General features: G+C 38.6%; 1 protein-coding gene across 5 annotated transcripts in view; it reads left to right on the top strand.

The window, feature by feature from the left end:
• The window catches only part of rbfox1 (RNA binding fox-1 homolog 1), a 121,482-nt gene extending 121,084 nt beyond the window's left edge, over positions 1-398 (top strand). For all 5 annotated transcript variants that reach the window (XM_080447711.1, XM_080447708.1, XM_080447707.1 and 2 more), the window contains exon 12: positions 1-398. This exon is cut by the window's left edge. The gene's annotated coding sequence lies outside the window, so the exon portion shown is untranslated.
• Positions 399-14,698: the final 14,300 nt, after the last annotated feature.

The raw sequence follows: 14,698 nt of genomic DNA, 5'->3' as shown, positions 1-14,698 counted from the left end.
TAAGAATACAATTACAAACTGATATTTTTCATCTTATACCTCAGATATTTTGTGCTGTGTATTTTGATATTGTGGGTTTTTAATTTCTAAAGATTTAAAACATAGATTGTCACCTGTAGAGGTTTTTTCTTTTCTCTTTTCTTTTCTTGTTTTGATTTTCCGTGGTACTAAATAGAGAGCTGCTAGAGTTATAAACAATTAGGACAACAGAGAAAAATGTAAACAGATTTAAAATTGTTAGGGCTTGTATAGAACTCTAACCCTGTAAGATATAGGTCCATAGTCATATTTTTTGGGGTTATCAACGTTTTGTAAGAGTGTTTAAAGTGACTATACTAGTCAAGTGTCGTTTGGTTTGGTTTTTCACAGCTTCCTTCGGCGCTTCCTCTGACATTTTAGCGAAGATGTTTTTGTTCGTTTTTATCGTTTTTGGAAGGGGGGGGAGGGGCGTGGGTTCTTTGGGACAGAGTAGTATTAAGGGGTCTACAAAAGCTATACGGTAGATAGGATGGAAAGTACTTTTCGGACAGATGTAATGAATGTTTTGAATGGGTGTTGAGTTCTTTCCCGAACTTATTTTAACGTGGGGAAGTCCCAAGGAAGGTTAAAAGGCTGATTTATACTTCAAAATGATGTCTTTACAAGTGAAAAAAAAAGAGTTGACAGTGTGTCGCCATATTTGTTCATTTGAAAACACTTCATTTTTTTGTTACACAACACAGTTGTGTGAGGGAGTATAGATGGGCCTCAAAAGGCAAGTGTAATTTTAGTTTGTGGTTTTAGTGAATCGTGTGTTAGTCCTCAGTGAGTTAACGAGGCTGTCGTAATCGTTGATTAGATCACTGTTTCTCAACATCAGGTCTGGGGACCCCCATGGGGTCCAAATGGACTGTTTGTAACTCTGAGAGTGTACACATGGAACACTCTCAGAGTTAAACTAACACTGAGGAGTTTTCAGTGTAGATTGGGGTCAGAGAGATTAAACAAATTGCATCGAATGGGGGTACGTGGTCTGATGTATTTCAAACTGGAACTCCATTCCACACGGTAAAATCCTCAGTGTTTATTTAACTCGTAGAGTTAAAGACCCGTAAGGGCCCATTACTCTCAGAGTTACAGACCCGTAAGGGTCCTTTTTTGGCCCCTGGTGGGGCCCTGAGCCCGTCGTTGAGAACCAGTGGGGTTAGATAATGTGGTTATATCTCACGTCACTCCCAAGCCAAAGGTTCCGCTGGACATATCCGGAGTGTTTAATGTGTACAAAGATTTTACATAGATATGAGCTATTAGATGAGAGAAAAACATAAAATAAAATAAAATAAAAATGTATCGCCACGGCAGTTTTACTGTTGAACCACCTAGTTGCTTAGTCCAAACCCTGAATAGTGTTGGCCAGATGTTTTTTTTATATATAAACTTCCAGTATATTGATTGGTATAATTGCTGACTTTTATATAACTGGAGAGATTTAAGAAGATACAAATTTAAATTAAAAAAATAAACAAAACAAAAGGAAGTAGCGGTGCCCAAAGCTACCGTGTCTATTTTTTGTTTCTTTTATTTTTTTATTTTGTTTGCTTTGTTTGAGTTTTTTTTTTATTATAATGTTTTTTTGTTTGAGGTTTTTTTCAAAAATAATATGACTATGTTTATTTGTAATGAAAGTTGGGGTAAAAAAGTATAATAAACCAACAGTGTATTATATTTGAGCTGTGCAGTGAAGATGTTCTTCTATATGAAATACACAAAAACGGTATATCGTTTTAGATTTAGACAAAGTAGACCAATTGTTAGGGAGAGCTTTCTCATTTTCTATGGAATCATATCCAGATTTATATTATCTCTTTACAAGTAATGCAATCACAATGTAGATATTCTCATTGTATTTTGTCAACTGTACTATTTTGCACACACGACCTGTAATTTTGACATCACTTCTTAATCCTGTGACACATATCAGTGCTGTATGTAGTTATTTTTTCTTTTTTCCTCATTTTGGTCAGTTTCTCTGAATCTCTTTTTTTCCCTGTATCATTCTTAATGTGACATCCTTTGTATTGTTATTTTCTAGAACTCAAACCTTTGAAAAATTTACCTGTTTGAATATTAAAGAAATATGATGAAAATTATATGATTTGTGAACAGGATAACTCTATGATGTAAATAGGAACATTACTAAATTAAAAGTCGTGATGGATCTGACAAAGCGCTATACAAACGGGCAGGAGGGAGGCAGCCTGGCTAGGGCTACGCCAACAAAGCTAGCATAGCTCACTAGCCACTTCCTCTAGCCCCATTCTGTTTACAACTATACCCAATTTAGCCACTTGTCACATATCTTACTTTTTTGTATTTATAATAACAAAGAAAACAGGAGAAACAATCCAATTGCAACACATTATTATAAAAAGGCAGCAGCAGAAGGCTTTTTGGGGCTCTTGGCTCCGCGGCTTAAAAACCTTCCTCTGTGTGTGCATACTCATCAGTCAGACAATGGCGGACTCTCCTAACCCTCGCTAAATGCCTAACGTCTGACCCCATAAACTACTTTATACAATCCCTCTGCTTCCAGTAGGTGTTGTGGTTCAAAAAAAGGCTTCCTATCCCGTCATTGTATGTGCATGCACTATGGTTCTTCCCCCCCTAACAATAATCATCAATAAAGTTTTGTTTTCTCAAGATGTTGGGGGAGACTCTTGTTTTTCTGTGTCTCTGACTCCGTCCTTTGTCTTCTGTCTGTGCCTTCCAACGCAGCAAGTTGTCAAAACACATATAATTAGTTATATGTGTGGGGGATTGGGTGGGTGAAATCAACCTGTGTTCCAGTGGATCTAATGTACAGTAGTACAGCTTCCCTGTCTTTTCAATGTAACTGTCAGCAATTCGGACCGATTTTATTTAGGCCTCATATCATATAGGTTTTTTAAGATTTTTTTAACAATTAAGAAAACACAGAATAGTCTAATTGTGATGTATTCATTTTCCAATAGGGTTTTGTTTTTATTTGAGGAGCACTTTTCATTCATACGCCTATAGGCTATTCTTCCCAATCTATGCTAACAGAGAGATCTACTGTACTGATCATCACATCACATTGCGTTTTTTTCCAACCTGAAACTTATCAGCAAGCGAGCGACACGGCCGAACAACGCAGTGTAGGCCTATGTCAAGTACGTTTTACACCGCCTATCTAACAACCCCCTCAGTGCGCTTGAAAACCAGAGAAATAAGCACGTCATCGGCAGGCTTTCTAATTGAAGTGAAAAAAAGAAGAATTGCTCCTCCATTCCCAATTTGATTAGTGTAATTAGAAAAACGTAGCCAGGGGTTAGGAAGAAAGATAAGCAATATAAATGTTTAAATGTGATGAAGGGTGCACATTACAGAAGGTAATTATGTCCCTGCCGCTTCGTGCTGAAACAGGTAATCAATAATTAAGGCTTTCCGGGTCATGTGTCACACAGACTATAATTCAAAATGGTTATTAATTCCGTAATTCAGGAGTAGAAGTCAAGAGAGAAAGACACATATTCAGTTCCTGTTCCCTTCTGCCTTCTCTCCCATCGAGGTTGATCTGATTTTGAGGGTAATTGGCTATACAATATACTGCATAATATGCACACCACACATACTTACACAGACACCTAATATCAGTGGTTCTCAAAGTGGGGCCCAGGGGGCTCCTTGAGGGGCTTCCACGTGGACCCTTACAGGCAGTGGTGGAAAAAGTACTCAAATGCTACTCTGATTGTTTACTCTGTTACAAGTAAAAGTCTGAAATTCAACATTTACTTGAGTAAAAGTACAAAAGTATTGGTATCAAAACGGACTTAAAGTACCAAAAGTAAAAGTACTAAATTGTTTGAAAATAGCAGATCAACAAGTTCACAACGCGTCGCGATGCGACGCGTTGTGAGCTTGTAGATCGGCTATTTTCAAATAGCCTAGGTATAAAATAGGGCTAAAGTGGTTAATGTATGTTTTGTAATTTAATCATTTATATCTGCAAAGTAACTAGTAACTAAAGTTATCAATTAATTGTAGTGGAGTAAAAGTACAATATTTGCCTCTGAGATATAGTGGAGTAGAAGTAAAAGTATTGACAATTGGAAATACTTAAAGTAAAAGTACAATACTTGAGTACATGTACTTAGTTACTTTACACCACTGCTTACAGGTCTGTAACTCTGAGAGTTATGGGGGGTCTTTGAAATGAATCCTGAGTACAAAGATACCTAATGTGTTTCATAACATATTACCGTAGCTATGGAGCTCAGAGATGGGCAGTATTTGAAATGCATGTATTAGAAATACATATTTAATTTGACCTGGATGGGGAAAACATGATGTAATTTGATGTAATTTGTATCAAGATACTTTCATATCTTGTATTTTCTGTATTTGAAATAAAAAAAAATACATAAAGTTATGTCATTGTATTCTTAAATTGACACATTTTAAACCTTTGCTTATACTGTGGAATAAATCAATTAACAAAACAAAAAAAGGCACTTCTACTCCGCCTCTGCATGGCTTACCCACCCTCAGATCAAATTCAACCACAAGTTAAAGCTGCAAGCAGCGATAAACGGGTTCGAGGCATGAAAGGCAAAAAGCGATATGCAACAATAGCACGTATAGAAACAGAATAGATTGAACTTGAGACAAAGCAGCCCATGCAACTAACATTGAAATCAGTATTTTCAACAGCTGAAGGATTGTGGCTAATCCAGGGTTAAGAACATTACTCATGGACACCTTAACCCATGGCCATAGACAGGAATCAAACTCTGAACCTTCGGACTCACAGGCTGTCACACTAGTGATTGAGCAATGGCTTCATCTAGACTGACAGTGTCTGTTGAAGATCATAGACTCGTGCCTTCTGCCATGAACCGAGCCCCTGTTTCACTAACACTAAGATCACTAGTTTACAAACCATTTACCAATAGAGAAATTGTATGTCTCCTCGGAACCGAAACTAGTGAAAGTAGCCGATCTACTAGCCTGAAAGAGCGAGCCCTATCGATGGTCTTGAAGGGCGGATCCAAACCCAGGCGGTTGGATTCCAGCGCCGCTTCCTATTGCTTCACCAATCTATGTGAAATCTCCCCCTCGTTTTCCTTACGCATTTCTAGCCAATGAAATCTTCCCCTCCCCCCCGTGGGAAAGAGGAGATAGTACCAGTTTCCCTGTAGACAGACGACCCCCCCGCCCTCCTCTTTTTTGTACATATTTTGTATTTCCTCATGCATTTTTTGTATATAATCGTTATTTTTCCATGCTTCACCCCCCCCCCCCCTTTTTTTGTACATTTATTTTTTATTTTAATTTTTTTCATGCTCCTTTTTTTTGGTACATAGTTGTATTTTTTCTGTATTATCTGTATTTTCATGTTGATTTTTGAACTGTTTGGTTGCTACTATATATGTCTATGAAATTAATTCAAGGACCCCAACGGAAACAAGTCCGCAAGGACTTTTTTGGCCGGACCTTTTAGACAAAAGCATTATAAATGTAACTGTGTTGTTTTACATTCTTTTGCCTAATAAAAATTTCAATCAATCAATCAATCAATTTCAATCAATCAATCAATCAAACCTTTGTCCTGCTGTGTATGTTTACATTAAATGTTAGCACTCAATTCATTGATTCATAATACCTGAATGCACTTTTATTATATCAAGCAGATAGCCCTGTGATTACCTGTGATTACATCTTGGTGTATTAGTCGGCACAGTGGATTAATATTTCAATCGATCTGGGATGTTAAAATTGTGCAAAAATTTGATCAATGAATTGCCTCTTCAGCTAGATTAAACGGTAATTACTTATAACTGTTGAGACTCCTAGAGCTTAAAGACGTGTTGACATGGATAGCTTAGTGTCTAATAACATCTCTGTGTTATAATGAATGGAGTATGACAATTATGTCATACAGTGCAGATTGTATATCGGCTCTTTTATTTAGGAAAATTCTGAATGTAGCGGTCGGGATTTGAACCCCAGTCTCCCACATGGTATGGGACACCTAAGGCCAAACCACTATTATATAGCCTCTCCCTTGAACAGGGGAGATATTTGAAGATGTAGTAGTACTTTGGATTGTCTTTGACACTGTAATGGGCTTTGGAATGATATAGACAGAGACAAAACTGTTCATGTGAAAGATGGTTGCATACTGAGCAACAGAATATTCACCACATGCTGACTACAAGTTTTAATTTCATTGTGGTTCAAGCATAGGCATAGGATGTTGCTGATTTGTAGTTTTTGAAATATTTAAATTTAAGCGCCCAATGCATTGTCAATGGCAATGGATATTTAAACTGGGGGAAAACTGGGGTCCCAAAATCTTCCATCGGCCTCCATTATAAATCTCTGAACTTTTAAAGGAGTACAATTCTAAAACTATGAAACATTTCAAAGATTCCTTTTCAGGCAAACATGTCCACAATAAGATGAACATTTTAAAGTTTGAATGGGGGTTCTAGGTGTAAGTAAAATACAAAAAAAGCAAGTCAAAACCACAAAGAGACATGATGTGATCAGCTGAGAGATGGTGTAGGGGTTGAAAGAGTGGATTCTCAACACAGAGGTTCCATGTTCACATCCCAGTTGTCCCATATTTCAATGTTGTAGTACTTTGACATTTTCAAGGCCAAAATACAAAAAAAGCAAGTCAAAAGCACGAAGAGACACCTGCTGAGGGCCTGAAGGTGCGTTGGCGCAGTGGTAGGGTTCGGTGTATTATATTGATCTTGATCGGTTGGCTCTGCTACAGACAGTCGCAGGTTCAAGTCCCATGACATCAATGTACACAGAGGACCATCGGCGGGACTGCGTCCCTCCCCTGTTTCCTGATAGTTAAAGGTGGAGGGTTATGTCTGAAAGAACTCTATCCCGGCTACATTTTTACAGAAGAAATGTTAATACACATTTACAGGGGGACAAAAGTACAAACTTTGGTAGGCAAAAGTTAGAAGAATGTCCTATCTGGATTTGAACTGGGAAACTTCTGGTTACAAGTCCTGTATCTAATCCACTGCACCACAGCGGTTCTCACTCACTCTGTACACTATTGTGGTCTTCACTGAAAGATTAGATAAAGGTAAAAGCGCCAAGAAAAAGGTGGAAAAACATTCTGACTGGATTTGAACTGGGAACTTTCTGGTTGCAAGCCCTTTATCTAAACCACTACACCACAGTGGTTCTTACATGGTCTGTTCACGTGTGTGTTCTTGACTGTAGGACTAGTAGCCTGCCAAAGTTTGTACTCTTCCCCCAGTTTAAATGTCCTTTGCCATTGACAATGCATTTGGCGCTTGAAGTTAAATATTTCAAAAACTACAAATCATTTCAAAGTAAAACATCTCCAGGATGCATGTTCACAGTAAGGTGGACTTTTTGAAGTGTGAATGGAGTTTCTAGGTGAAAGTGTTTTTTTTAGGTCCCGAAAGCTTCCATCGGCCTCCATTATAAATCTCTGAACTTTTAAAGGAGTACGATTCTAAAACTATGCAACATTTAAAAGATTCCTTTTCAGGCAAACATGTCCACAGTAAGATGAACATTTTAAAGTTTGAATGGGGTTTCTAGGTGTAAGTAAAATACAAAAAAGCAAGTCAAAAGCATAAAGAGACATGATGTGAGCAGTAAAGAGATGGTGTAGGGGTCTAAAGAGTGGATTCTCAGTACAGAGGTTCCATGTTCAAAACCCAGTTGTCCCATGTTTCAATGTTGTAGAACTTTGACATTTTCAAGGCCAAAATACAATAAAGCAAGTCAAAAGCACAAAGAGACACCTGTTGAGAGCCCGAAGGTGCGTTGGCGCAGTGGTAGGGTTCGGTTTATTATATTGATCTTGATCGGTTGCCTCTGCTACAGACAGTCGCAGGTTCAAGTCCCATGCCATCAATGTACACGGAGGACCATCGGCGGGACTGCGTCCCTCCCCTGTTTCCTGATAGTTAAAGGTGGGGGGTTATGTCTGAAAGAACTCTTCCCAGCTAAAGTTTTACAGAAGAAATTTTAATAAACATTTACAGTGGAAAAAGGTACAAACTTTGGCAGGTAAAAGTTGGAAAGATGACCTAGTTGGATTTGAACCGGGAAACTTCTAATTACAAGTCCTCTATCTAATCCATTGCACCACAGTGGTTCTTATTTGATCTGTTCACTATTGTGGCCTCCACTGAAAGATTAGATAAAGGTAAAAGTGCCAAGAAAAAGTTGGATAAACATTCTGGCTAGATTTGAACTGGTAACCTTTCTGGTTGCAAGCCCTTTATCTAAACCACTACACCACAGTGGTTCTTACATATGTTCACTTGTGTGATGTTCACTGTAGAACTGGTAGCCTGCCAAAGTTTGTACTTTTCCCCCAGTTTAAATGTCCATTGCCGCATTGACAATGCATTGGGCGCTTAAAGTTAAATATCTCCCAAACTACAAATGATTTCAAAGAAAAAATCTCAAGCATGCATGTCCACAGTAAGGTGGAATTTTTGAACTGTGAATGGAGTTTCTAGGTGAAAGTGTTTTTTTTAGGTTCCAAATTCGTCCATCGACCTCCATTATAAATCTCTGAACTTTTAAAGGAGTACAATTCTAAAACTATGAAACATTTCAAAGATTCCTTTTCAGGCAAACATGTCCACAGTAAGATGAACATTTTAAAGAATGAATGGGGTTACTAGCAGTAAGTATGTAGGATTAGTAGCCTGTACCAGAGATGGGGACTCGAGTTAGGGACTCGGACTCGAGTCGCACTCGAGTGGCCAAAAACGAGACTCTCGACTCGACTCTGACTCGCCCCTCAAAGACTTGAGACTTGACTCGACTCGAGCCTCAAAGCCTTGAGACTTGACTCGACTCGAGCCTCAAAGACTCGTGGACAATCTTTATTTTATGTTTATTTTTTGGACAAATAAATGAATGAAATGCCCAAAAAACTTCCACTCCCCTGTCCCCCCCCCCGCAAAGAAACCTCCGCTCCAGTGCGCGCTGCGCGGAGCCGGCTTCAGTCAAGCTGTTTCGTGCTGCTCATTAACGTAAAAATGGAGAGGCGAGCGCAACAGCTGCTATGTGTGTGGCCGCCGCGGCCTTTCATCATAAAGTTTAAATATAAAAACTTCGAAATTAAACAAATATGTTTAGCTCAGAATCAGCTATATAACCTCAGTTATCTTGGCATATGCTTACATTTTTTATAAGATGGTCGGATCATCTGTGACAGCACGTTTAGGAAACATCGGATTTTCATTTCGTTAAACCCAGCTGGGTGAATATTCAACACTTCACCACGGTAAACGCTACGCTCATGTAATGTTCACTGCATAAAAGCTGTGGTTCTCAAACCTTTTCAGGCCGTGACCCCCCAAAAGAATCATATTTGAACTGGGGATCCACATTTAGACAGTTTTTTGGTGCGCAACACAGCCCTCGTTTAAGTGAATTGCTTTCACCTGCTCTGCTGTTGGACTGCTGTGCGGAGTCGAGTGTGCGCAACAGGGCATATCTCCGCCAAGCCAGGGTGACCTACCCAGGCCCATGAAATTCATATGCAGGCATAGTAGCCAATTAGAATGAAATCTGCAAAAACTGACTCATATACTGATACAGAACCATATTGGCTATATATTATCGCTGTCGGGTGGAAATCTTGTATGTTCCTTTTTAATTATTATTTAAAAACAATTAAAAATCATGAAAATAGCCAATCTACAAGCTGTAATTATTAATAATTAAGAAATACTATATTTTAAAGAGTGAAAAATCAACTAAAGTCATTATTAGTGCAAGTTCAATCACATTTCATTTGAATGAAAATAAATTGTGGGGAAAATACATAAAATCTCTAATCTGTGAATCTAATGTTTTTTTTTAAAAAGACTTTAAAAAGACTCGAGACTTGACTCGGACTCGACCCTCAAAGACTTGACTCGGACTCGACTCGACTCAACCCTCAAAGACTTGAGACTCGACTCGACTCGAGCCTCAAAGACTTGAGACTCGACTCGACTCGAGCCTCAAAGACCCGAGACTTGACTCGGACTCGACTCGACTCAACCCTCAAAGACTTGAGACTTGACTCGACTCGAGCCTCAAAGACTTGAGACTTGACTCGGACTCGAGCTCAGAGACTCGTGGACATCTCTGGCCTGTACTCGTTTCCCTTTAAATGTCCATTGCCACATTGACAATGCATGGGGCGCTTAAAGTTAAATATCTCCCAAACTACAAATGATTTCCCAGAAAAAAATCTCAAGCATACATGTCCATAGTAAGGTGTAATTTTTGAACTGTGAATGGAGTTTCTAGGTGGAAGTGTTTTTTTGAGGTCCCAAATTCGTCCATCGACCTCCATTATAAATCTCTGAACTTTTAAAGGAGTACAATTCTAAAACTATTAAACATTTCAAAGATTCCTTTTCAGGCAAACATGTCCACAGTAAGATGAACATTTTAAAGTATGAATGGGGTTACTAGCAGTAAGTATGTAGGATTAGTAGCCTGTACTCGTTTCCCTTTAAATGTCCATTGCCGGATTGACAATGCATTGGGCGCTTAAAGTTAAATATCTCCCAAACTACAAATGATTTCCCAGAAAAAAATCTCAAGCATGCATGTCCACAGTAAGGTGACATTTTTGAACTGTGAATGGAGTTTCTAGGTGAAAGTGTTTTTTTGAGGTCCCAAATTCGTCCATCGACCTCCATTATAAAATCTCTGAACTTTTAAAGGAGTACAATTCTAAAACTATTAAACATTTCAAAGATTCCTTTTCAGGCAAACATATCCACAGTAAGATGAACATTTTAAAGTATGAATGGGGTTACTAGTGGTAAGTAGGTAGGATTAGTAGCCTGTACTCGTTTCCCTTTAAATGTCCATTGCCGCATTGACAATGCATTGGGTGCTTAAAGTTAAATATCTCCCAAACTACAAATGATTTCAAAGAAAAAATCTCAAGCATGCATGTCCACAGTAAGGTGGAATTTTTGAACTGTGAATGGAGTTTCTAGGAGAAAGTGTTTTTTTGAGGTCCCAAATCCGTCCATCGACCTCCATTATAAATCTCTGAACTTTTAAAAGAGTACAATTCTAAAACTATGAAACATTTCAAAGATTCCTTTTCAGGCAAACCTGTCCACAGTAAGATGAACATTTTAAAGAATGAATGGGGTTACTAGCAGTAAGTATGTAGGATTAGTAGCCTGTACTCGTTTCCCTTTAAATATCCATTGCCGCATTGACAATGCATTGGGCGCTTAAAGTTAAATATCTCCCAAACTACAAATGATTTCAAAGAAAAAATCTCAAGCATGCAGGTCCACAGTAAGGTGGAATTTTTGAACTGTGAATGGAGTTTCTAGGTGAAAGTGTTTTTTTTAGGTCCCAAATTCGTCTATCGACCTCCATTATAAATCTCTGAACTTTTAAAGGAGTACAATTCTAAAACTATTAAACATTTCAAAGATTCCTTTTCAGGCAAACATGTCCAGAGTAAGATGAACATTTTAAAGTATGAATGGGTTACTAGCAGTAAGTATGTAGGATTAGTAGCCTGTACTCGTTTCCCTTTAAATGTCCATTGCCGCATTGACAATGCATTGGGCGCTTGAAGTTAAATATCTCCCAAACTACAAATGATTTCCCAGAAAAAAATCTCAAGCATCCATGTCCACAGTAAGGTGTAATTTTTGAACTGTGAATGGAGTTTCTAGGTGGAAGTGTTTTTTTGAGGTCCCAAATGCGTCCATCGACCTCCATTATAAATCTCTGAACTTTTAAAGGAGTACAATTCTAAAACTATTAAACATTTCAAAGATTCCTTTTCAGGCAAACATGTCCACAATAAGATGAACATTTTAAAGTATGAATGGGGTTACTAGCAGTAAGTATGTAGGATTAGTAGCCTGTACTCGTTTCCCTTTAAATGTCCATTGCCGGATTGACAATGCATTGGGCGCTTAAAGTTAAATATCTCCCAATCTACAAATGATTTCCCAGAAAAAAATCTCAAGCATCCATGTCCACAGTAAGGTGTAATTTTTGAACTGTGAATGGAGTTTCTAGGTGGAAGTGTTTTTTTGAGGTCCCAAATGCGTCCATCGACCTCCATTATAAATCTCTGAACTTTTAAAGGAGTACAATTCTAAAACTATTAAACATTTCAAAGATTCCTTTTCAGGCAAACATGTCCACAGTAAGATGAACATTTTAAAGTATGAATGGGGTTACTAGCAGTAAGTATGTAGGATTAGTAGCCTGTACTCGTTTCCCTTTAAATGTCCATTGCCGGATTGACAATGCATTGGGCGCTTAAAGTTAAATATCTCCCAAACTACAAATGATTTCCCAGAAAAAAATCTCAAGCATGCATGTCCATAGTAAGGGCGCGCTCCCACCAAGAGTTGGCTGGCTGCTGTTTGCAGAATCTGCCAATGCATTGTCAATGCAAATGCGTTGATTCACGCAAGAGCAGATTTTTCCGCTAGTCGCGCAGACCTTGCGTTTATCTGCTCTCCGCGACTAAGCATAAATCTGCTGGAGGCAGGCGCTGATTTTCTCCCTCTGTCCAATCGGGTGAGTGGAAGGCGGACCGTCTCAAGACTCAGGAAGCAACATGGTGCTCAAGGCAGCAGGCAGTGCGGGCTACGAAGTGAGTGACAGGCGCGACACTCCCGTTTTTTAGAATCCGCTGGCTGCAAAAAACTGTGGCCGCGCACAACCTGCGTTTAACAGCGGCCAGCCAACTCTTGGTGGGAGCGCGCCCTAAGGTGACATTTTTGAACTGTGAATGGAGTTTCTAGGTGAAAGTGTTTTTTTGAGGTCCCAAATTCGTCCATCAACCTCCATTATAAAATCTCTGAACTTTTAAAGGAGTACAATTCTAAAACTATTAAACATTTCAAAGATTCCTTTTCAGGCAAACATGTCCACAGTAAGATGAACATTTTAAAGTATGAATGGGGTTACTAGTGGTAAGTAGGTAGGATTAGTAGCCTGTACTCGTTTCCCTTTAAATGTCCATTGCCGCATTGACAATGCATTGGGCGCTCAAAGTTAAATATCTCCCAAACTACAAATGATTTCAAAGAAAAAATCTCAAGCATGCATGTCCACAGTAAGGTGGAATTTTTGAACTGTGAATGGAGTTTCTAGGTGAAAGTGTTTTTTTGAGGTCCCAAAACCGTCCATCGACCTCCATTATAAATCTCTGAACTTTTAAAGGAGTACAATTCTAAAACTATTAAACATTTCAAAGATTTCTTTTCAGGCAAACATGTCCAAAGTAAGATGAACATTTTAAAGTATGAATGGGGTTACTATTGGTAAGTATGTAGGATTAGTAGCCTGTACTCGTTTCCCTTTAAATGTCCATTGCCACATTGACAATGCATTGGGCGCTTAAAGTTAAATATCTCCCAAACTACAAATGATTTCAATGAAAAAATCTCAAGCATGCATGTCCACAGTAAGGTGGAATTTTTGAACTGTGAATGGAGTTTCTAGGTGAAAGTATTTTTTTTAGGTCCAAAATTCGTCCATCGACCTCCATTTTAAATCTCAGAACTTTTAAAGGAGTACAATTCTAAAACTATTAAACATTTCAAAGATTCCTTTTCAGGCAAACATGTCCACAGTAAGCTGAACATTTTAAAGTATGAATGGGGTTACTAGCGGTAAGTATATAGGATTAGTAGCCTGTACTCGTTTCCCTTTAAATGTCCATTGCCGCATTGACAATGCATTGGGCGCTTAAAGTTATATATCTCCCAAACTACAAATGATTTTAAAAAAAAATCTCAAGCATGCATGTCCACAGTAAGGTGGATTTTTTGAACCGTGAATGGAGTTTCTAGGTGAAAATGTTTTTTTGAGGTCCCGAAAGCTTCCATCGGCCTCCGTTATAAATCTCTGAACTTTTAAAGGAACACAATTCTAAAACTATGCAACATTTCAAAGATTCATTTTCAGGCAAACATGTCCACAGTAAGATGAACATTTTAAAGTTTGAATGGGAGTTCTAGGTGTAAGTAAAATACAAAAAAGCAAGTCAAAAGCACAAAGAGACATGATGTGAGCAGCTGAGAGATGGTGTAGTGGTCTAAAGAGTGGATTCTCAGCACAGAGATTCCATGTTTACCCTGTTGTCCCATGTTTCAACGTTGTAGTACTTTGACATTTTCAAGGCCAAAATACAAAAAAAGCAAGTCAAAATCACGGAGAGACACCTGTTGAGGGCCCAAAGGTGCGTTGCCGCAGTGGTAAGGTTCGGTTTATCTGATCTTGATCGGTTGCATCTGCTACAGACAGTCGCAGGTTCAAGTCCCTTGCCATCCACGTACACGGAGGACCATCGGCGGGACTGCGTCCATACACTCTTTCCTGATAGTTAAAGGTGGGGGGTTATGTCTGAAAGAACTCTTCTCAGCCAAAATTTTACAGAAGACATTTTAATACACATTTACAGGGGAAAAGGTACAAACTTTGGCAGGTAAAAGTTGGAAGAATGTCCTAGTTGGATTTGAACCGGGACACTTCTGGTTACAAGTCCTCTATCTAATCCACTGCACCAAAGTGGTTCTTACTTACTCTGTTCACTATTGTGGTCTTCACTGAAATATTAGATAAAGGTAAAAGCGCCAAGAAAAAGTTGGATAAACATGATTTGAACTAGGAACCTTCT

This window comes from Gymnoscopelus braueri (genome assembly GCF_963280865.1).
Source record: "Gymnoscopelus braueri genome assembly, chromosome: 13".
Taxonomy (NCBI): Eukaryota; Metazoa; Chordata; class Actinopteri; order Myctophiformes; family Myctophidae; genus Gymnoscopelus; species Gymnoscopelus braueri.
Note: the sequence above shows the minus strand (reverse complement) of the source record. Positions and strands in the feature narration are given on the sequence as shown.